General features: G+C 47.6%; 1 protein-coding gene and 1 pseudogene across 3 annotated transcripts in view; one reads left to right on the top strand and one right to left on the bottom strand.

Annotated features, from left to right (window-relative positions):
* LOC147631060 (uncharacterized) overlaps positions 1-23,310 on the bottom strand; it is a 105,704-nt gene that overhangs the window by 20,174 nt on the left and 62,220 nt on the right. The gene's annotated exons all lie outside the window — the stretch shown is intronic.
* LOC147631061 (uncharacterized) lies at positions 12,951-15,137 on the top strand (annotated as a pseudogene).

Below are 23,310 nucleotides of genomic sequence, written 5' to 3'. Positions count from 1 at the left end.
TACTCTACACGCAGGTACCCCCTGCTGGCACTACAGGCCACCTGTTTGGATTTTCCCCACTCCTATTGTATGATATAGCCTCTCAGCTATTTGTACTTTTCTGCACCTAGGGAGAGTCTCCCTAGCTGCCTTGGTTGGATCTCTGCTCTGCCTTCTTATGAGCAGGAGAGGGGTTTTGTAGCCCAGTGGGTTTTTTATAACTAATGAAAGGATCTTTTCTCGGAAAAAAAAAAAAAAGTAGAGGTGATGAATGCTACATTGGAAGAGGAAGCCAAGAGACGGGCACGTGCCTTACATGTACGTGTAGTTGGGTGGGAAGATAAGGGAAATCCCCAAGAGGATGCAAAAGCTCTTGCAACAAAAATCAGAGCCACTGATGTACCCATTACCGGAGCATGGCGAGTAGGTAGAGATGAAACCAGGGCGAAGATATTGATCATCAGGTTTGGTGACTTGGAGAAGAAGAAGGCTTTCCTCTCCAAAAGGATGGCCCTTAAGGGGGAAAAGATTTATTTGGATGAGGACCTTACACCGGCACAGATAGCACACCGGAAGGAACACATGCTGCGTGTGCTTGACGCAAGGAAAGAGGGGAAATGGGCGGTATACAAAGATGGCCGAGTCATCGTTACGGAGAGGAGGTCCGCTTGAAGGTGCGCGGCCTATGAGACCTTGCGATTCACGGTGTGGAATTGCAACGGAGCCCTTAGAACAGATGCAGGATACTTTGAGGATTCTTTCAGACACAGTGATATTGCTATGTATACGGAGACCCATCAGTGCACAAACAAGAGGCTTCCTGACGTGCGGGGTTATAGATGGGAATCAGTTTTCTGCCCTCAGCCACGCACAGTGGGAGGTACCAGAGGATCTAGAGGAGTGGCAATACTTTACAGAGAGGAGCTTCGTGACAAAATACATGTGGTACATAAAGATGCAGATGTGAGGTACATGTGGGTCCGAATATGCAGAGGGGGGCTCCGCGAGCTATATGTGGCGGTATGCTACTTTCCCCTAGCCCACTCTAGGTTTGCACCATTAGGAGAGTCGCCCTATATACCACTATATGATGATATCATGAGGTTTGACAGCATGGGAGACATATTACTATTGGGAGACTTTAATGCACGTAGAGGCACAGAGCAGACACAGTTGTATGATACTCAAGAGGCTATGTACCGGGAGATCACGGCAGAGGATGTAGGGTTGCAGAGATCAGCACAGGATGGGAGATTACAGATTATGGCAGGCATTTTCTCACACTCGGGAGTGCACATGGGTTGGTCATATACAATGGCTTATCGAGATGGCAAGGATCATATGCTCTCACACACTGGAACTGTAAAGGGGGAGCGAGCACAGTGGACTACTTGATGGAATCTCCTTCATTGATACCTGATGTGCGGGGTTTCACGATTTCCAGTAGGCCCATTGGCATAGCAGCCGATCATGCATACCTGAGTCTCACACTAGTAGGTAGATCCCCGAGAGATGGGCCAGCCACTCATCTACCTAGGTACCCGAGATATCAGTTTACACGTGAGACAGTTGGGGTTTATCGGGATGTAGTATCTGATGGCTTGTTCGCTTTAGACCCGCATAGCCCTCTGGACGAGATCACGAGAGGATTGGCAGGTGTTCTACATGCATCCGCCTCATATGCGTTTCCCTGCACTATGATCCCTTCCACCCACCCCCGCAGCATTGCCCCACAGAACAGTTGGTATGATGATGAGTGTTGTGAGACACGAGCACAGCTACAACGTGAGATTGCCATTGGGTCTCACCCGCATAGACACGCTAGGATGATCTTTCGGCGCCTTGTGCGGAGGAAGAAACGAGCCTATCTGGCTAAGCTAGAGGAGGAGATCTATACCAACTCTTCCTGGGGAAGGACAACAAGAGGGCATGGAAGATGTTTCAAGAGAGACAGCCTAGTACTCCGATTACTGCACCTGAGGCATGGCATACTTATGCTAGAGAGCTATAGGATGCTTCAGGACAGCCCCCCACCCCCCCTCCACTGGGAGCTAGACCGCCTAGCAGCACCTTTTTTACTATGTGGATGGTGCTAGATGCGATAGACAGGTTACAGAATGGAAAGGCACAAGATCATGATGGGCTAGTTGGAGAGCACTTCTCATATGCACGAGACACTTTGGCTCCGCTCATCGTACATGTGTTTAATCGTGCCATTTGTGAGGGTTTCCCGACAAGCTGGACAGAGCATATCATTGTACCACTCTTTAAGAGTGGGGACCCCATGGTACCAGGCAACTACATGACGATCATGATTGGTCATTACTTGGCCAAATTATATGGCTCTATATTGGAGTCGGAGCTGAGCCGATGGGCAGAGAGACATGGTCATCAAGCACATGGATAGGCTAGCTTCAGGAGAGGATTTACTACCTTGGATCACATACTGACACTTCGGGCACTTATTGAAGAGGGCACGGCACAGAAGAGAAGGATATACTGCTGCTTTGTGGACTTGCGCAAAGCCTTCGATACCGTACCAGATTGTACAGATTGCATGACATTGAGGTACTCGAGGATATGCAGTGGGGGATACATGCTTTGTATGAGTCTATGACAGGCAGAGTCCGAGCTCCAGGCGGACTATCTAATAGGGTGACCAGCATGATAGGGGTGAAGCAGGGATGCCCGCTATCGCCCACCCTCTTTGGACTGTACATTGATGCGGTCTTTGATTATGTAGACAGATTGGGAGGCCCAGGGGCATGCCTGGCAGGGGTGTTGATACCCATCTTGTTATATGCTGATGATATTGTTCTAATCTTAGACTCTCCGGAAGGATTACAGAGACACCTGGATGCATTACAAGCTTTCTGTGCGGATAGAGATCTGACAGTGAACCTTGGGAAAACCAAGGTTATGGTGTTTACCACCACACAGGCATGGGTGACGAGATCAGAGCCTCAGTTCACTTTTCGAGGGGAGCTGGTACAGTACGTCAAGTCATATGTCTACTTGGGAGTTACTTTCACAGGGCCGCGTTTCTCCCTGAAGGAGGCAGCAGTAGCTAGATTAGCTCGAGGGCATGCAGCCTTGGGGGCACTTGAGAGGCAGTGTGCACACATACAGTTTCAGGAGCCACACACCAAATTGTGGCTATTTGATACGCTTGTCACAGCGACCCTCCTGTACGGAGCTCCAATTTGGGGGCCCAGTATACATCACAGATCTCAGAGAGGGACAGATGAGGGATGGAGGCAAATGGAGAGACCACCGATTATGATGATTGCCCGCATGATTAAGAGCAAATCATGAGAACCACACGAGATTGTTCGGGCTGAGCTGGGTGCCCCACCAGTAGTAACCGAGGCCCTATTCCAGGCAGTTACCTTTTTACAGCGGCTATGGGAGCCAGTAGAGGTACTCCCGATTGGCATTGACCTCATCCATACAGTTGGCAGAGGATGGAGATACTCATTGTTGGTACGCTCAGATGAGATCATGGTTTGACCTACATGGTTTGTGGATAGAGGCACTACCACCCTTTCAGTACAGTCTGGATTGTCCATTTTTGGATCTCACCCGCTCAGAGCAAAACCGCGTGATCAGGATGGATATCATCAGAGTGGACATAGAGAGGACATGGACTAGCCCCCTTGAGCCCTTGGGCACGAAAATGGCTCATTACAAGAGCCATTTTCTACACCTCTCACTGGATGATTTTATCACCCGCCTGGCGTACATGGATGTACACCTATCACATGGGATACGTTGTGCCATTGGACAGATCCGGACCTCATCACACCAGCTGCGGATTGAGATAGGGCGATATGTGCATCAGATCGTGGATGACCGCATTTGTCAGCTATGCTACCAGGAGGTAGAGACAGAGGAACACTACATTTGCCGATGTACAGTCTATTATGAGATCCGAGGGAGATATCACTGCCTCTTCTGAGAGGGTTTTGGGCCGTTACGCAGGATCATGGAGTTTGAGGATCAGAGATGCCTTGGATTGTTTCTACTTGAGCTCAGGACACACAGAGAGACCCTCTTGGCAGACAAGAGGCCGAGCCATGATGTACCTAGACAGAGGACCCTGACAGATTTCTTCGGCACCAGCACCAGCAACCCAGCCCACACACCTCCTGATACCTCCTCCATTGGGCCATCAGGGCACCAACCACGCTCCCAGGGAGTCATCACTGATAGAGCAGTTATCTTATGTCGTGCTCGTCGGCCACGCCTACCAGGATCCCGACCATGGCATCCTCACCATCGCCAGATCAGAGCCATTATTGCTCGGCATCGGAGGCGCCTACCTCGCTTCTACAACCTCTCCATTCTAGACAGCCCCATGGCGGAGATACTTGATCTAAGGAGAGGGCAACACTTCAACTGATCAGCATACATGGATCTACCTGATATACATTTTTTAGTATTTTCCAGTATTTTCTACTCAGTATCATCTCGGAGTCTTACAGTTCTGTTCTTATAACTGTAGGACAATCAGTTTATTGTACTTTTTAGTCTCATTTAGTTGTTCTCTTTGATGAGACACCAACTTCAAATGTACTCTCAGTTTTGGTCTCATAGGCCACTATGGCCTCTTAGAGATGTTAATATATCATTTCATTTCATCTCTCTCTCTCTCTCTTTTATTTTCCATTCCATGATGAGATATGTCATGGACATTATTGTATCACTTTGGTCTCATAGGCCCATTGGGTCTTTAGTAGATGTACCACGTGGGGTGACCGCACAGAGAGCAGAGGAATTGAGAGCCAGGAGGAGACCTAGACAGACTGGACATAGAGCACCCCGACTGCGTCACCGAGAGATAGCAGCTATCCGAATGAGACACCAGATGGAGACACAAGAGAGGCTAGCTCGCTTTCATTCAGACTCAGGGTACATGTTCACGCCATTCACAGCCTCAGCATCGACGATGTATGATATCTTATATCCCTCTTATGGCACTGGATGGAGTTAGACATAGATCTGCATAGCATGCTTGTACTACCCCTTCAGCATATAGAGATGCATCTTGCCTTAGCACTCCATCCACATCCCCACCCCCCGTTATATTGTTTGTATATGGGCTCCACCGATCCATGATGATTCACAGTTGTATCCAAACACATGCACACTTTTTCTTTTCTTCCGATGACCGGAAGAACACAGTTGTATTATTTTTTCTCATAGGCCGACTTTGGCCTCTCGTAGACGTTAATATATCTTTCTTTCTTTCTTTCTTTCTCTCTCTCTCTCTCTCTCTCTCTGCGCTGCCCACTTGTGCGCCTCTGTCTGTGTACCTTTGCCTGCTCTGTGAAAAGTTGCACGGGAGAAGAGAGCTTGAGCTCTTGTAAGCACACACACACACTCACAAAACCCTAAAAGAGAACACACAAGGTGAGAGGCTGAAAATCTTCTTCTTCTTCACACAACACTCAACACACCATATACAAAGATAAGAGTACACACCATATGAAAAGGTACTCAACCAAATACATACTAGGGTTCTCTATAGTGTGAACCCAACCATAGTTTCCAGAAACGCCGTTTCTGGCTTCCACGTTTCGGAAACGTTTCCGTTTCCAGAAACGGCGTTTTCAAGGCCCTGTTTTTCCAGGGTTTAGAAACCCGCGTGCTGTTTTTCGCCGCCATTTTGCGCGCTTATTTCCGCCATTCTGATCTATCATTTGAGTCTTTGACATTGAACTTGAGCAAAGATGTATTTTTCAAGCTTTTGTAATGTTTTTATTAATTATATATGTATGTATTAAACCCTAAAACCGAAACTCCGTTTCCCCGTTTCTTCCCGAAGGCCGAAACTCCGAAACTCTGTTTCCCGCCGTGCTCCGCACCCCCGTTTCCGAAACTCGTGGAAACTATGAACCCAACTAAATGAGCTGGCGCTATAACTATGTCAGTCTCTAGAATGGCTGTCACACAGCCTGTCATCCCACTGGCCGCATATCACCCATGATCTCACCGACCATGCGAGTGGTGTAAGTGTGGGGCCTATCCCCCAGGCGGGTCATCAGTGTCCACCGCCTCACTAGATGAGCTCGATATCTCAACACTCTGTGTGTAGGTAGTCGCCTCTTTGCTCTGGAATTGCTTCTCCATTCTAGACAGCCCCATGGCAGAGATACTTGATCTGAGGAGAGGGCAACACTTCAACTGATCAGCATACATGGATATACTTGATATACATTTTCTAGTATTTTCTACTGAGTATCATCTAGGAGTCTTACTTACAGTTCTTATAATTGTAAGACAATCAGTTTATTTTTTTTTCCGAGAAAAGATCCTTTCATTAGTTATATAAAAACGCCCGTAGGGCTACAAAAAAAAACTCTCCTGCTCATAAGAGAAAAAGAGCAGTGAATACAGCATGGCAGCCCGGGAGACTCTCCCTAGGCGCTGCAAAATACAAGCATCAGCACAAAGGACTGAGAGGCTAAATCATACAATAGGAGGGGGGAAGAGCCAAACAGGTGGCCTGTAGTGCCAACAGGGGGATCCCGTGTGTAAGGTGTAGAAGGGGCCACAGCGCCAAGTGGTGTGAAAGGCCTGGCACCGCAAGATCGCCTCATCCGAGTCTCCCCGGATGCGGTCGTACTGTCCTCGCAGGGTGTGGATCAACTCCTGCCAAATCCCCCGTACAGTCTCTGCTGGTGGCTCCAATCTCCCCTCAAAGGCCGTGAAGCACCGGGCCTTCCAGGTGAACCAGATGGTGAGGCTGCTGAGGAGCTCCCATTGTAAATCCCTCTCCTGTGTCCAGCTGGCGGACGAGAAATCCGGTGCCGGAACCAGGCGAGGCTGGCCCCTAATAAATCTGATGGCCTGACTGCCCTGCTCCATCTCATAGCCCATCGCAGGCCCTGACGAGGTCGACCAAGCAGCGGCACCCCACGTAAACGTACCCTCTGGAGAGAGGGGGGCCAGAATACGCAGCATCCGCAGCCAAATCTGCTACGCCTGAGGGCAATCCCAAAGGCAATGTCTCTGTGTCTCCATGGGGTGGCCGCATCGGACGCAGGCCGCCGGAAGACCGCTGTAAACAAGCCAAGTGCCAACTGCTGAGCCCCTGTGGTGGGCGACCAGCCACTGAAAAGTCGAGATCCTGCGGGCCTGTCGACTAGCCCAGAGCCGAGCCCAAAAATCCTCCAGGAACTCTTGTGAGAGTCCCTGTAGCCGCCAATGCCCCGCTGCCGCTGGAGAGACCGTCCTCCTCGCCGTCAAAATATGCCGCCCCAGCCGAACAGTATACTGGAAAAAGGTAATCTCTGTGGCCTCAAGGGATGCATAAGGATCATGCCACTCGTACTCCCCGGGGTCCCACTGTAGCCGGGCCAAGGGGCGCGCTGCATATGCCCATATGCGCCAATCCGGGAGCACATCTGCAGGGTCGGGGTCAATGTGCCACTTCCGAGAAGCGGCGGCCACTACCCGAATCCTCTGAAAGGTGCACTCTGCAACCAAAGGCGACTCCACATCCACTCTCTGGAGTCTGCCCTCATCCTGAATCTCATAGTAGAGGCAACTGCCATCCTCAGTGCAAGCTCTGACTGCAATCAGGATCTCCAACTGTGTAAAGGCTCCCATCCACCGTGGGGCCACTGGCTCGAGAGGCGTGAACCACTCCTCTGTGAGTGCCTCCTGAATATCATCCCTCATAATCAACCCCCCTCTGAAGTGACTCAGCCTCTCCACCTGGATCTCCTCTGGGAGACTGCAGAAGGCCTGCAAGTCTCCAAAACTACGAGCTGGGCCTGCCGCTAAAGGTCCCCAGGCTAGGCGAGGCCGAGAACCCAGCATATGACCCTGCTCCGTGCGAACCGTTGGGCTCCAGATGAGCGGCTGTCTGGCCCGCTCCTCAACACAAGAAGGAAGTCGCTGAGAGAGCCCCGGTCTCAGCAGCTCCCAAGCTCTCAGGATACTCAAAACAAATCTGTCCTCCCATCCTCTACTGAGGCCTGTCGTCCTCATCTCTATGAAGATCCAGCGAATCTCTGGTGCCCAAGTACCCCCTGCTGGGGGCGCCCGAGCCTGCAGAGCCGCTGCAAGAGGAGCTCTTTCCAAGGCTCAGCGCCTGGAAGCAACCCCCGAACAATAAGCTTCCCCAATAAGGCTCTACTCTGATCGACTGGATCTATAATGCCCAAACCTCCCTGAGCCAGCGGAAGTGTAATAACTGCCCATGCAACCTTTGCCCGAGCTGGCTGACAGTCCCGCCCAGACCACAGAAAGTTCCTGATTAGCCTCTGTACCTGGCTGATAAGACAATCAGTTTATTGTACTTTTCAGTTTCATTTAGTTGTTCTCTTTGATGAGACACGAACTTCCTTATAAACTTCTTCTGTCTCCCCAGGTACATAATGTATTCCATGTCAGTTTGCTTAAGAAATATGTACTCTCAGTTTTGGTCATAGTCACATGGGACGGGAATGGGGAACGGCTCCAAAATGCCCATCCCTTGTGATTATGGTGTGTGTACGATGGGGGAACGGGGGACATGGGACAGGAATATTCTACCATTCCACCATCTCGAGGTTTGAAAATGGCCATCCCCTGTGACTATGGTTTTGGTCTCATAGGCCATTATGGCCTCTTAGATTCCAGTGAGGGTTCTGTATGGCTTCAGGTAAGTGGAAATTTGTCAGCTAGCCATGGAGGAAAACACTTCATGTTGGTATGCGCAGATAGCATCCTGGTTTGAGCTCCATGGGTTCAGTTTAGACAGATTTCCACCCTTCCAGTACTCTCTGGAGGCACCCTCTCTCACCTTGACACATTCTGAGATTAGTAGAGTCATCAGACAGGACCTCATTCAGTTGGATACTAGGAGGACATGGCTAGAGCCCTCATAGGAGTTGGTTTCTATAGAGACCATCTTCTCCGCACCACTGAGGATGGCTTTATACTTAGATCGAGCTACGTGGATACCCATCTGTCTCATGGATTGAGTTGTGCCATTGGGCAGATCCGCACCTCTTCACATCAGTTAGAGATAGAGACAGGCAGATTTAGAGGCATACCTCCACGGGACAGGATTTGTCAGATTTGTTGGGTAGAGCCAGAGACGGAGGAGCACTACATCTGTCGCTGCACAGCATGTTATGAGATTCGAGGGCACTACTATTGCCTTTTCAGAGGGGGATTTGGACCACTGGCTAGAGTCATAGACTATTGTGATCAGATATGCTTGGGTTTTTATCTCCTGGAGATTCGCAGGCTCAGAGAGTCCATTATCAGGAGCAGATGCCCGACTGGCAGGGAGTCCACACAGAGACAAATTATTGACTTCTTTAGAGGGACTACTAGGGAGGACACACAGTCGACAACCCAGCAGCAGGCACCTAGTGGGACTCTAGTTGAGAGAGCTATCCAATTGGGCAGATCCAAACGCCCGAGGGTTCGCGGATCCTCACATCGGAGACGGTGCCTACACCGGAGGATTCAGAGCATCATTGCGAGGTATCGGGCTCGTCTGACCAGGCATTTCACTATGGCAGATATCCAGGCCATCCGGCAGAGACCCATGCTAGAGCTCCTAGGATGATTACCACTCCAGCCATATACTGTTGTACTCACTGTCACTTTTGTACTCCCCCATATTCATATATTCATGTATTCATGTATCCATGTACTCATGTACCCCATTTTGACTAGTAGCATTAGCTTCCCACTCTCCCTAGTTGCTGCTTCCGGATGCTCCCTACTGATGTATTGTAGGGCTAGATACTTACCTTCAGTTCTTTCTTTTCTTTTCTAGACAGTGTATCACATGTCACATGGTTGTAACTTTGGTCTCATAGGTCACTTTGGCCTTTTGAAGACGTTAATATAACATCAGTTGATGGAGGCCTCGGACCAGCGACAGCTTGGCAGACTACTACTAGAGCTTCATAGTTCTCGAGAGAGACTCGTCTAGACACCCGCTCCCACTAGGGGTGGGAGACAGTCCCAGCTCACAGATTTCTTCCAGAGAGCTATGCCAGTGCCAGCTGATGTACCACATGGGGTGACCGCACAGAGAGCAGAGGAATTGAGAGCCAGGAGGAGACCTAGACAGACTGGACACAGAGCACCCCGACTCCGTCACTCGAGAGATAGCAGCTATCCGGATGAGACACCAGATGGAGACACAGGAGAGGCTAGCTCGCTTTCATTTAGACTCAGGGTACATGTTCACGCCACTCACAGCCTCAGCATCGGCGATGTATGATATCTTATATCCCTCTTATGGCACTGGATGGAGTTAGACATAGATCTGCATAGCATGCTTGTACTACCCCTTCAGCATATAGAGATGCATCTTGCCTTTGCTTTCCATCCACATCCCCACCCCCCTTTATATTGTTTGTATATGGGCTCCACCGATCCATGATGATTCACAGTTGTATCCAGACGCATGCACACTTTTTCTTTTCTTTCTTTTCCTTTTCTTCCGATGACCAGAAGAACACAGTTGTATTATTTTTTGTCTCATAGGCCGACTTTGGCCTCTCGTAGACGTTAATATCTCTCTCTCTCTCTCTCTCTCTCTCTCTCTCTCTCTCTCTCTCTTCGAATTGCAGGATCGGTAGCAAGTACGACACACAGCAGGCGCCGGCAGAGTGCATGGTGGACAAGTGTATGCAAAGTGTGTAGCTATTGGTTGGAAGTGCTGTGTGTGCAGGTGTGCAAAACTGAAAGCTGAAAGCGTGCAGGTTCAAGCCGTGAGCTTTTATGTATACATAGTGTGGGTTTTGGTCTTGAGAGCAAACTATTGCAGCATTTCAGAGGTTCTGTTCCAGTGATTCCAGCTGAATGCATGTATGCATCGTGTGGGCTTCTGAGAAATGGATACTTCGTGCAATGTTTTTGACCAGGGTGTCTGCCAAACACCGCCTAAAGCACGGCTCATTTTTCGCAGAAGAATGAGGGAAAGTACACCTTCCCCGGGCTCATCTAGGGCGGGGAAATGTCTAGAAACAAAGACGATTCTATGTATGAAAAAGTGCAGATTATGATCAAGGAGGAATTGAACAACATGCAACTAGATTTGGAAAAGGAAACGTATGAGGCTATGGAAGCCCGGAAGAACGACATGTATGCATGCATGAAGAAGGAGTTGCATAAGGATATACTAACGGAATTGCGGGCTGAGATGTATATGACACTGAAAGGGGAAATGCAGGCCCTCTTGAGAACAGAGGCGAATGTAATGGAAATTGCGGTGTATAAAAAAGTTAGTGATGCAATGGCTCAGGTCGAATCCTGGAAAACTAAGATGGAGAAATGCATAACAGATAAAGATGTCTTGATCACCAAGGAGAACTTTTGGCATGCAAAAAACAGCTAGAAGGGCAAAAGGGGTCGGTAACACCCCAACTTGCTGATGAAATTAAGGAGTTGAAAACACACGTTGAGAAAGAGATCAGATCCTTTGCTGAGGTGACAAAGCAAACAAAAGCAGATGTTGAAGAGAATACCAAATGGATTGATGTAGTGAAGAAACACAAGGGTGCGTCAGTTGATAAAGTCGAGGTAATGAATGACACTCTGGAGGAGAAGGCTAAGAGACGTGCCAGGGCCTTACATGTGCGAGTTACTGGATGGAATGAGAAAAGCTCCCCCAAAGAGGATGCAAAAGATCTTGGCACTAAAATGGGAGTATCTGAGCTCCCCATAGTGGATGCTTAGAGAGTGGGCAAGGATGCTAGAAAGGCACGGGCATTGATCTTGAAGTTCCCAGACATGGGATCGAAGAGGGCCTTCTTATCAAAAAGGATGGCTCTCAAGGGAGAGAAGATTTATCTGGATGAGGATCTAACACCAACACAAGTAGCACACAGAAAAGAGCATATGCCTCGGGTATATGAAGCACGAAAGGAAGGGAAGTGGGCAGTGTACAGGGACGGTAGGGTGATTATTACAGAGCGCCGATCCACATGACATCATACGCTTTGCTAACTTGGGAGACATTCTTTTGGTGGGGGACTTCAATGCTCGTACGGGCAATGAGCAATCAACACTTTGACATAGAGGAGCCTTTATATAGAGAGCTTGAAGCGGATGAAGTGGGCATACACAGGACATCACAGGATATGGGTGAGACCACAGAGTATGGGACACATCTCTTGGCTTTGGGGAGTGCTCATGGGTTGCTTATTTATAATGGTTTGTCACGATGGCCCAGTTCGGGTGCTTTTACATGCTGGAATGGACTACTTGATTTACATGCTGGAATAACAAGAAGGGCGCTAGTACAGTGGACTACTTGATGGGATCCCCTACTTTGATGCCAGATATCCAGAGTTTCTATATTTCTAACAGGCCGATTGGGATGGCAGCAGATCATTCATACTTATGCTTCACAGTGGTATGCAGGAACCAAAGACGGTTATCGCTATTAGCTCTCTCTCGTCACCCTAGATACCATTTTACACGAGAGACTGCTGGAGTTTATTGCAGTGCAGTCTAAAATGGCCTTTTCACTCTTGACCTAGATAGCCCTTTAGAGGAGCTTATGAGAGACTTTACAAAGGTACTAAATACCTCGGCAGCATATGCTTTCCCATATACTATAGCTACCTCTAAGCCCTTGAGCAGTACTATTCCGCAGAATAGCTGGTATGATGACGAATGCCGAGAGACCCGAGCTCAGCTACAGAGAGATGTCGCCCTTGGGGCACGTACACAAACACAGGCCAGGACGCTCTTCCGACGCTTTCTGCGAAACAAGAAGTGGGATTACCTAGCAAAGCTCGAGGCAGAGTTGTACCAATTATTCTTGAGTCAGGACAGTAAGAGGGCTTGGAAAATGTTCCAGGAGAGGCAGCCACCTACCCCGATCACGGCACCTAAGACTTGGCACGAGTATGCGATGTCCCTATATGATGTACCTGGACAGCCTCCCATTCCGCGCCTGCCATCACCTCGACCGGATCATTGAGTTTTCTTCACTTTGCGGATGGTGCTAGATGCGATTGATAGACTACACATAGGGAGGGCGCAAGATCATGAAGGTCTAGCAGCTGAACATTTCTCATATGCACGGGATACTCTCGCACCAATCCTTGTACACATGTTTAATAGAGCTACGTGTGAAGGTTTCCCAGCTAGTTGGACAGATAATATTGTGCCGTTGCTTAAGAGCGGGGATCCCATGATGCCCAGTAACTATCGTACGATCATGATTGGCCATTATCTGGCTAAGATATACGGATCTATCTTGGAGCATGAGATGAGCCGGTGGGCAGAGAGGCAGGGACAGAGAGCAACTGGACAGGCTGGTTTTAGGAGGGGATACACCACACTGGATCATATACTCACCCTCAGAGCTCTTATTGAGGAGGGACGAGCATGAGGATGGAGAATATATTGTTGTTTTGTGGACTTCCGCAAAGCATTTGATACGGTACCACGTGCCAGGCTTATGAGGAGACTACAGGATATTGGTGTCCCCTGAGGAGATGCAGTGGGGAGCATACACTTTGTATGAGTCAGTGATAGGCAGACTACGTGCCCTAGGGGCTTGTCAGATGCAGTGAACAGTACTATTGGGGTGAAGCAGGGCTGCCCGCTTTCACCCACGCTCTTTGGGCTATACACTGATGAGGTCTCAGACCATGTGGATAGATTGGGTGGCCCAGGGGCGAGCCTAGTTGGGGTGTTGATGCCCATCCTACTATATGCACATGACCTTGTGCTTATCTCAGACACTCCTGAGGGACTACAGAGACACTTGGATGCATTGCAGTCTTTTTGTGCGGACAAAGATCTCACAGTGAAGCTTGGTAAAACCAAGGTTATGACATTTAATACCACACAAGCATGGGTGACTAGAACACAGATGCAGTTTATGTTTAGAGGAGAGCCAGTTGAGTATGTCAGATCCTATGTGTAGCTGGGGGTGACCTTCAGAGGGCCGCGGTTTTCTATGAGGGAGGCAGCAGAGGCTAGACTAGCACGAGGATTTGCAGCTTTGGGGGCACTTGAGAGACAGTGCGCAGACATACAGTTTCAGGAGCCACGCACGAAACTATGGCTATTTGACACTCTGGCTACATTGACACTTCTCTATGGAGCGGAGATATGGGGGCCCAGTCTTTTCCATAAGAGGAGGGAGCCATTGGCAGGACAGGACGGACCAGAGAGAGACTATTACGATGGATGGCAGCATATGGAGAGGCCATTAGTGATGATGATTGCACGCATGATTTGGAGCAAGTCATCTGTACCACATGAGATCATCAGGGCAGAGATGGGGGCTGCCCCAGTGGTTACTGAGGCTTTGTTCCGTGCAGTTACTTTTCTCCATAGAATATGGGAGCTCCCTCAGCAAAAATACCCTCGCCTAGCACTCACTTCCTCCAAACAGCTTGCAGATGAGGGAGACACCCAGTGTTGGTATGCCCAGATGTGCACATGGCTGGCCTTGCATGGCATGAGTATTGATGCACTCCCGCCTTTTGCTTACAGCCTGGACTGCCCGTTCTTAAATCTCAGCCGTTCAGGGCTGAATCGGGTGATCAGGATGGACATTGTGAGATTAGATACAGAGAGGACATGGGTCAGGCCCCCGCAGCCGTTAGGCACGAAAATGGCACACTACCATAGTCATTTTCTACACCTCTCTTTGGAGGGGTTTATTTTACATGGACACACCTCTCACATGATATTCGGAGTGCTATTGGACAGATTCGCACCTCTTCACAGCGGCTGAGGATAGAGACAGGTCGATATGAGGATATATCACTAGAGGACCACATATGCCAGCTTTGCCATCAGGAGAGGTGGAGTCGGACGAACACTATATATGTCGTTGTACTGTCTACTATGAGATCCGAGGGAGGTACCACTGCCTGTTCCGTGAAGGCTTTGGACCTTTGCGTTGGATCATGGACTTTGAGGACCAAAGGTGCTTAGGGCTCTTCATACTTGAGCTTAGACGCCACAGAGAGAGCCTATTGAGGGACAGGAGGGCAGTGGGACCAAAGCCGCCTAGACAGAGAGCCCTCACAGATTTTTTCAGAGCCAGCACTGTAACCCCACCAGCCTCTACTCCCCCATCTATAGGCCTACCTAGCAGACCACCCTCCAAAGGAGTCACCTTGGACAAAGCCATTGCCATCTGTGGAGCGAGACGCCCACGACCATGAGGATCGCGTCCACGACTCCCTCACCATCGGCGGATTCGAGCCATCATTGCCCGCCACCAAAGGAGTTTACTGCGACGATTCAGCGGTTCAGCTTTCAACTCTTAGCTCTCTTAGGATGTTACTATTTTCATTCTTTCTTTCAGATTTGTTATGATGAGACATCATCATCATCAGTTGTACCTTGTTTTGGTCTCATGGGCCATTTCGGCCTTTAGGAGACGTTAATATATCTTTCTTTCTTTCTTTCTTTCTTTCTTTCTATCTATCTATCTACTGGTGTGATCCGATACGATCTATTGGATCACACTGGTAGGCCCATTGCCTACCAAGATACAGTACTACAAAGATCCTTTCTTGAGATTCACAGCAGATGGTTTCATACAGAGACCAAGTTACCTCGATGCCTTCATGTCCCATGCTATGAGATGAGGATAGCCATTTATCAGCTTAGGGTATCACCCCATAGACTGAGGATAGAAACTGGCAAAGTTGAGTGGATACCCAAAGTGGATAGGACATGTAGACTTTGTCAGATGGGGGTTGAGTCGAAGGAGCACTATGTTTGCAAGTGCCCAATCTACTATGAGATCAGAGGGAGATTTCACTGTCTATTCAGAGAGGGACCCTTATCCCGGATCACAGAGTGCCTAGATCAGAGGTGCCTTGGACTCTTCCTACTGGAGCTCAGTCGAGACAGAGAGTCACTACTCAGAGATCCTTGCCCCCCACAATCCTCCAGCTTACCATCACCAATTCTTTCCAGCCTAAAGGGCTCGATAGGGAGGCACCAAATCCCACCACAATGGATACGGAACCTATACCACAGTGCCCCCTCGCATGGGAGTCACATCAAGTCGGGCACGCACACTCTAGCGAGCTGCAAGGTAGATGCCCTTGTCGCGTCAGACCCCAACCACCCCCAGCTCATCAGCCCTAGATTCAGGAGCAAGCAGCCTCATCCTCACAACAGACTATCGACATCTCTAGCCTTCTTGTATCATCCATGATGGCCATCCTGGGATGGGACCTTGCCTGACATACAGGGTTGATTGAATGTTTTTATTCAACTCTCCCATATCCCTATACCTGGCATAGTAGGATCTATACAATGCAAGAGAACACGAAAGTCAACCAATTGCTTGGTTTCCTAGTCTGCTCTGCAACTTTTCTACGATGGCAATGATACAGACATTGCTATTTTCATTTGTAGAGGTATTGCCCAGTATGGTTCGTTTGCAGGATGTCCCTCACTCACATTATACACCCCCCAGATAGAGGATTGACACCTATTGGGAGAATGTTGCCAATATTACAGCATGGCAAATCTGGAGAGCTAGATGCACGGAGGCAATTGAGGGTGTCCAGATTTTTGAGTCTATGTGCATTAGTACTATATGGGGTGATATCATCCATACTCTCATGGCTACATGGGCTCGTATATAGGGGTCCTCTCGTTTTGCGCAGGCAAAGCGTGTTGTATTTATGCCAGAGTGGGACCATTCATTTTCTTTTCCTCCAGTCGCACAGGTCTTTCATGACACCATGATGCTCCTCAGTGGTTGAGATCACCTTACATATTGGGGTGATTCTATTCTAGCTTATAGCTATGATTGTTGTATGATTTTCTCATACTTAATAGAAGTCTTTTCCTTGGAAAAAAAAAAAACCTTTCATTTACAATCAAACCACACAATTTTGTGAAACCTCTCAGTTGCCATAGCATGGAAGTTGCATCTCCTCAAGCTTTTCCAATTCAAAAGGTTGCTCAACTAATTCCTTGACATTTTCCAGTATGAAAGGAGTCAATTGGACTCCAGGATGTTTAAATATTTGGAAAGTACAAGCTTTGGGAATGGGGGATTATCCTAGAATACAAAGGACCACACTCCTAAAATTTAGGAGAGTTGCTATTTTTGGCCCAACTCCGATGGAAATTATGTTCGCGTCATTACATCTGGAATTGAGCTGATACCAAGAGTTGGCAAAGTGCCTATGACAGAATGTCTACTAGTTGGGATATTTTTAGAGGTAAAGATTATGGGAGAACCCATCTCTTAGATTGGGACATGTGGCAAGAAAGTGGATCAAAGTAAGACAAGTGGCCTCACACTTGTCAGAAAGTGGATCAAAGTGAGACAAGTGGTGTCACTCCAGCTATTCTGTGGCTCTCCGCTTGTTACCATAGCCTTCTCTTTCCATTTTCACTCATGGGAGCCCCAAATCTATAAATTGGAGCCCTCTCTATTCATTAATAGAGACTCTCCTGGTGCACACTAGCCTCTACCACCGTTACAAGCTGCCCTAATGATGGCTACTCTCTCTCTCTCTCTCTTTCTTGAAGGCTGCCCATGAAGTATACCGGCTGTTGGGGACTGTTTTGGAGGCTTCCATCGCGAAGAAATATTGAAGGCAAGGGAATTTAATCATTTTATTATGAATTCTAGCCACTATACTTGTTGTACCAGTCCTTGTACTTGTTGTACCTACTGTACCAACCATTGTACCTGCTGTACCAACATTTGTACTTGATGTACCAACACTTGTACCTGCTGTATCTGCCATTGTACTTGTACCAATCACTGTACCTATTGTACGAGCCATTGTACCTAGAATGGAGTGTTGTACTTGCTGTACCAGCTCTATTGCATGAAGACCCGTGGTTTTGGGGAAGAATTAGTACCCACACGGAGGTATAAGGATTATATTATTGGCTCGGCATTTCTACAGCCTATGTTCCGGCTTGGTTGCCTCATGTTGGCCTGTGTTATGGCATTTGTATATGGATAATCCGGCATCTCCCGTGGCGAGAGTAAGGCCCTCAAAGCTTGTACATGATATTATTCTCCTTGGGTAGTAAAATACTCCAAGGGGGGGATTGGCCCATTCCAGCCTCTATGCGGTGTCACATGTGCAAGCTCCATTTTCAGCATTTGTGGATGTTTTGTCCAGCTTTTATGTTTCATGCAAAGTGATGATGGATATGTGTTAAGGCTATGGCCATGTTTAAATGTTTTAATATGCATTGATGGTATCAACAAGTGTGTCAAAGGTCCTAGTCCCCCATGCACCGCTGCAAGTTACATTGGTATCAGAGCATAGGCTTCCTAGGAAGTGGAGGCTTCCTTCTATCAATAAGGAAGAGAGAAGATCTCAAGTGGGGACCACACTTACCATCATTGCTGTTAAGCATGGCCAGCCGCTTCATAGCTTATGAAGCAAGAGCATGAGCAGTAGAGAGCTTGTTGATCTAAGGATTTATGAATTCACAAAATTTATCTTGAAAGTATGGAGTTGGCTTTATGAAATTATGTGCATACGTTTAGCACTCGTTCCATTTGGATATTGTGGATTATATTATCAAGCTTACAAGCAAGCTATATGCAGATATATCTCGGGGATATCTTAAGGATATGGTGAGGAGATATTGCTTTTGGCTTCATGACCAACCTGGCAAAGAAAAGCTAAGTATGCTTTGAGTTTGCAAAGTTGGTGCTTTTGCTATTCACTATGAAGTGTTTTTGATGTTCACTAACCCTTGTATAACTATGCAAGGAGAAAGGAGGTGTTGTTTGCCTTGAGATGGTTCCAAGGAAACATTGTTTATGGCTCCCTTTAATGGGATGAATTATTTTCATGGCTCCCTTTATTGGGATGGATTATATCTATGGAGATTTCTTTCTTGGATGAGATTTATATAGATATTGGGCTTCGCAAGCAATTTCTATGGATGAATCTGTCCGAGTTTATAGAGAAGAAATCTTTGGATATCTCATGGATATGATGCTTTTATGGATAAAGTCCACCTCTACTCCAAGGTGTGTGGTTAGCACGGAGTATGTGGTAAGAGTTATGGTATACAGGTCTATGGATTCCTGGACTTCTTTTCTAGGGATTTGGATCCATCCTCAGGTTTATGGATTATGTTTATGACTCCCTTTTACTAGGATGGATTATTCTTTATGGCTCCCTTTATTTGGGATGCATTGGACTTATGGAACTCATGGTTCACATACCTTGTGTAGCGTTCTCTTGTCCTACATGCTCTCTTGAAGATTGTTTCTACCATGTGTGGGTGGAACAATAGAGAGCAGATGGAAGGGAACATGGACACTTCAGAGAGTAGTGACAAGCACAACATACCCTGTGTAGTGTTCTCTTGTCCTACGTGCTCTCTTGAAGATTGTTTCTACCATGTGTGGATGGAACAATAGAGAGCGGATGGAAGGGAACATGGGCACTTGAGAGGGTAGTGTGAGTTGGTGGCCGAAATGCGTATAAACTATGTGTAGCAGAAATGCTTATGGAACACAAGGCTATCTATGCCTGCGAGTGATTGTTTTATCTTGTTACTTGAGCCCACCTCTCATCCAAGGTGTGTGGTCAGAGTACCAACACGGAGTGCAAGTGGTAAAGTGGACATGACGCCTGGTTGGCACGGGACTTATGTCTATGCCAAGGGTCATGTGGACCGATGCCTTGTTGGCAGGAAACTTATTTTGTCTCGCCCATTTACATGGGACATGGATTATGATATCTGGACTTATGGGACTGATTTGTCTCGCCCATTTACTTGGGACATGATTATGATATCTGAACTTATGGGACTGTTTTGTCTCGCCCATTTATTTGGGACATGGATTTTTTTTTTCGAGCCATATTGGAATCACTATCTCCCCATACAAAGGCCAAGAGGTTCATTGTTCATCTCACCATGCATATGGATTCATGTTGGGATTGTGAGAGGGAAATTCAATGAACACTCCACCATACACGTGGATTCGTGTTGCAATTGTAGAGTGAGTGTTTCATTGTTTCCACACCATGCTTGTTGATCAGAGTTGGGATTGTATGGGAGAACATGGAAACTGTTGGGATTGGGAGAACCAGAACTATGGAGAACCATCTTTTCTGTCACCATGGTTTGTGCTCTTGAATGACACCAGTTTGTGTGCATAGCACATGTTTATGTGCAAGGCACTAGTTTCTTGTGCATAGCACTTATTTAAGTGTCTTAGCACCTGGTTGGTGATTTTCATTGGCATATGATTATCTCATTGATATTGGTAATTGAGACACAATTGGCTCTTCTGCCTGTGTCTCGCATATCTTCCATGGAATTCTCGCCCATTTATTTTGGGACATGATTTTGATATTGGTATTATGGAGACTTATTTAGTCTCACCCATTTCTTTGGGAGATGGATTCTTCAGTTATATTGGATTTTTGAGACTGTCTTGTCTCGCCCACTTGATGGGACATGATTATATCTTGAATATATGGCTTGAAGCTTAAAGTTGCAGACAACTTTTAAGAAGCTGGGGAGGATATCACCAGCCTGGACATTTTCCAATATGAAAGGGGTCAGGTGGACTCCAGGATGTTTAAATATTTGGAAAGTACAAGCTTTGGGAATGGGGGATTATCCTAGAATACAAAGGACCACACTCCTAAAATTTAGGAGAGTTGCTATTTCTAGCCCAACTCTGATGGAAATTCTATTTGCGTCATTACATCTGGAATTGAGCTGATACCAAGAGTTGGCAAAGTGCCTATGACAAAATGTCTACTAGTTGGGACATTTTTAGAGGTAAAGATTATGGAAGAACCATCTCTTAGATTGGGACATGTGGCAAGAAAGTGGATCAAAGTAAGACAAGTGGCCTCACACTTGTCAGAAAGTGGATCAAAGTGAGACAAGTGGCCTCACACTTGTCACTCCAGCTATTGTGTGGCTCTCCACTTGTTATCATAGCCTTCTCTTTCCATTTTCACTCATGGGAGCCCCAAATCTATAAATTGGAGCCCTCTCTGTTCATTAATAGAGGCTCTCCTGCTACACACTAGACTCTACCACCGTTACAAGCTGCCCTAATGATAGGACCTATGAGACCAAAAAGGTTACAACAATTGGTGGATCTGATACAATGTCTGTGTAAGAAAAGCTAAAACAACTAAACAACTAACTGAAACTGAAACAACAACTCTGAGGAAAAGTAAGGTACTAGGAGCTCCTAATGGATAACATCTGGGAAGGAAAACTCCAGCAACAAAGGTAAGCATCATATACATCACTATCCAAAGATGTCTCTCATCGGTCGATGACGGATATCCTCAATGTCCTCCACGGTGAGTACTCTGACTGGACGTCTCCCATGCCGTGCTAGTATGGTCCTGATCCTCTGTTGTAGTCTCCGTCGGTGTCGAGATGGGCCTCTCATCTTGGGGCGCCTGGATCTCCCCAGCTCTATAGCCCGATCAATCAGTGTACCTCTGGTACGGCTATACTCTGGGGCTAGCTGCAATGCCTGCTGGCCTTACTGCTCAATCTCTGGTCGAAAGAAGTCTTTAATTTGCCTCTGTAGGTGTCTCTCCCTCTCTGTTCCCCTCCCTCTCAAGAGACCCTCTCTATGTCTACGCAGCTCCAGCAAGTATAATCCGAGGCATCTCTGATCCTGGTATCTCATGACTCTGGAAAGTTGTCCGAAACCCTCTCTGAACAGGCAGTGAAAACGGCCTCGTATCTCATAATATACTGGACAGTGACATATTTAATGTAACTCTGTCTCTGGCTCCATCTGGCACAACTGACAAATCCTGGCCTCAGCTGGTACTCCTTTGAATCTGCCAGTCTCAATCTCTAGCTGGTGTGAGGATGTGCGCATCTGACCAATAGTACACCGTACCCCATGAGAAAGATGAGTATCCATGTAGCTGGGTCTAATCACAAACCCATCCTCCGTGAGCTGGAGAAGATGATCTCTATAGAAAGCCATCTTCGTACCAAGCTCGTGTGTCGACTGTATCCATGTCCTCCTAGTGTCCAGTTGAGTCAAGTCCTGCCTGATAAGTCTGGTAATCTCTGCCCGTGTGAGAGAGAGGGAGGGTGCATCCAGGGAGTACTGAAATGGAGGTAGCATGTCCATACTAAAGCCATGCAGTTGGAACCAAGCTGTCATCTGTGCATACCAACATGATCCGTCTCCTTGTGATGCCAACTGTCGTGAAGACTCCAGGGCTAAGTGAGCATATCTGTCTCTAGGGAGAGCCCAAGTGCTATGTATAAAGGAGACTCATCGAGTGAGTGCCTCTACTACCAATGGGGGGGCAGCCATCTCTGCACGGATAATACCATGTCGTACGGAGGCCTTGGCCCTAATCATCCGCGAAATCATAGAAACCAAGGGCCTCTCCATACATCTCCATCCATCAATGCTACCAGCTCGGCTGTGGTGATCCACTGAGGGTCCCCATATCTATACAGCATGGCTGAAGTGACCAAAGTGTCAAAGAGCCAGAGCTTTGTTCGAGGTTCCTGAAACTGAACCTGCGAACACATCCTCTCTAGTCTCCCCAATGCTCCATAAGCTCTGGTCAATCTGGTCTCCGCTCCTCTCCTCAAGGAAAATAGTGGGCCACTAAAAACCACACCAAGGTAAGTATATGCATCTATATACTCCACTGTCTCCTGACCATATGTAAAGGTGGGTACTAACCTCCTAACCCACTGTGCTGTGGTGTTAAACACCATCACCTTGGTTTTACTAAGGTTAACAGACAATCCACTGTCCTGTGCAAACGTGTGCAATGCATCCAAATGACGCTGCATCCCCTCTGGAGAATCTGAGATCAGCATGATATCATCAGCATACAATAACAGCGGAATCCATGTCCCTGCTAGATAACTGATACAAATCCCTCTCTAACTCCACTGTACTAGCACCATGCCGAGTCCACTGTACTAGCACCATGCCGATGTGGAAAGCTAGTGAAACCGCCCGCTGTCTCAGGAATCTCTGTAGGCCATTCTGGATGGCCAATCCATGTGCAGTCCCCATTTCTATTAAATACTGCCCATACACAGTATGTTCCTCATCCTGTGAGAGTCTAGATAGGCCCATATCCCTAACATCAAGCTCCCTCAACATCTCCTCTGAGGTATCATAAAATACTGTCTGGTTATGGGCGGTCCTGGCATTGAAGTCCCCCAGGAGAATGATGTCACCATCCCTGGAGAACTCCCAAATGTCATCATCCAAAATAGAAAAGGGAGACTACCCGCTAGGTGATGCATACACTGATGTACTAGGAGCAAAATAGCATATAGCAATGTAGAGATATCTGCACGTCTCTGCCCTCAGTCTAACCCACATGTACCTAGCCTGCTCATCTAACG

Source organism: Cibotium barometz, chromosome 15 (assembly GCF_041138505.1).
Source record: "Cibotium barometz isolate CiBa-2024 chromosome 15, ASM4113850v1, whole genome shotgun sequence".
Classification (NCBI taxonomy): Eukaryota; Viridiplantae; Streptophyta; class Polypodiopsida; order Cyatheales; family Cibotiaceae; genus Cibotium; species Cibotium barometz.
The sequence above is the reverse complement of the archived record's forward strand: the minus strand, read 5'-3'. Positions and strand labels throughout refer to the sequence as shown.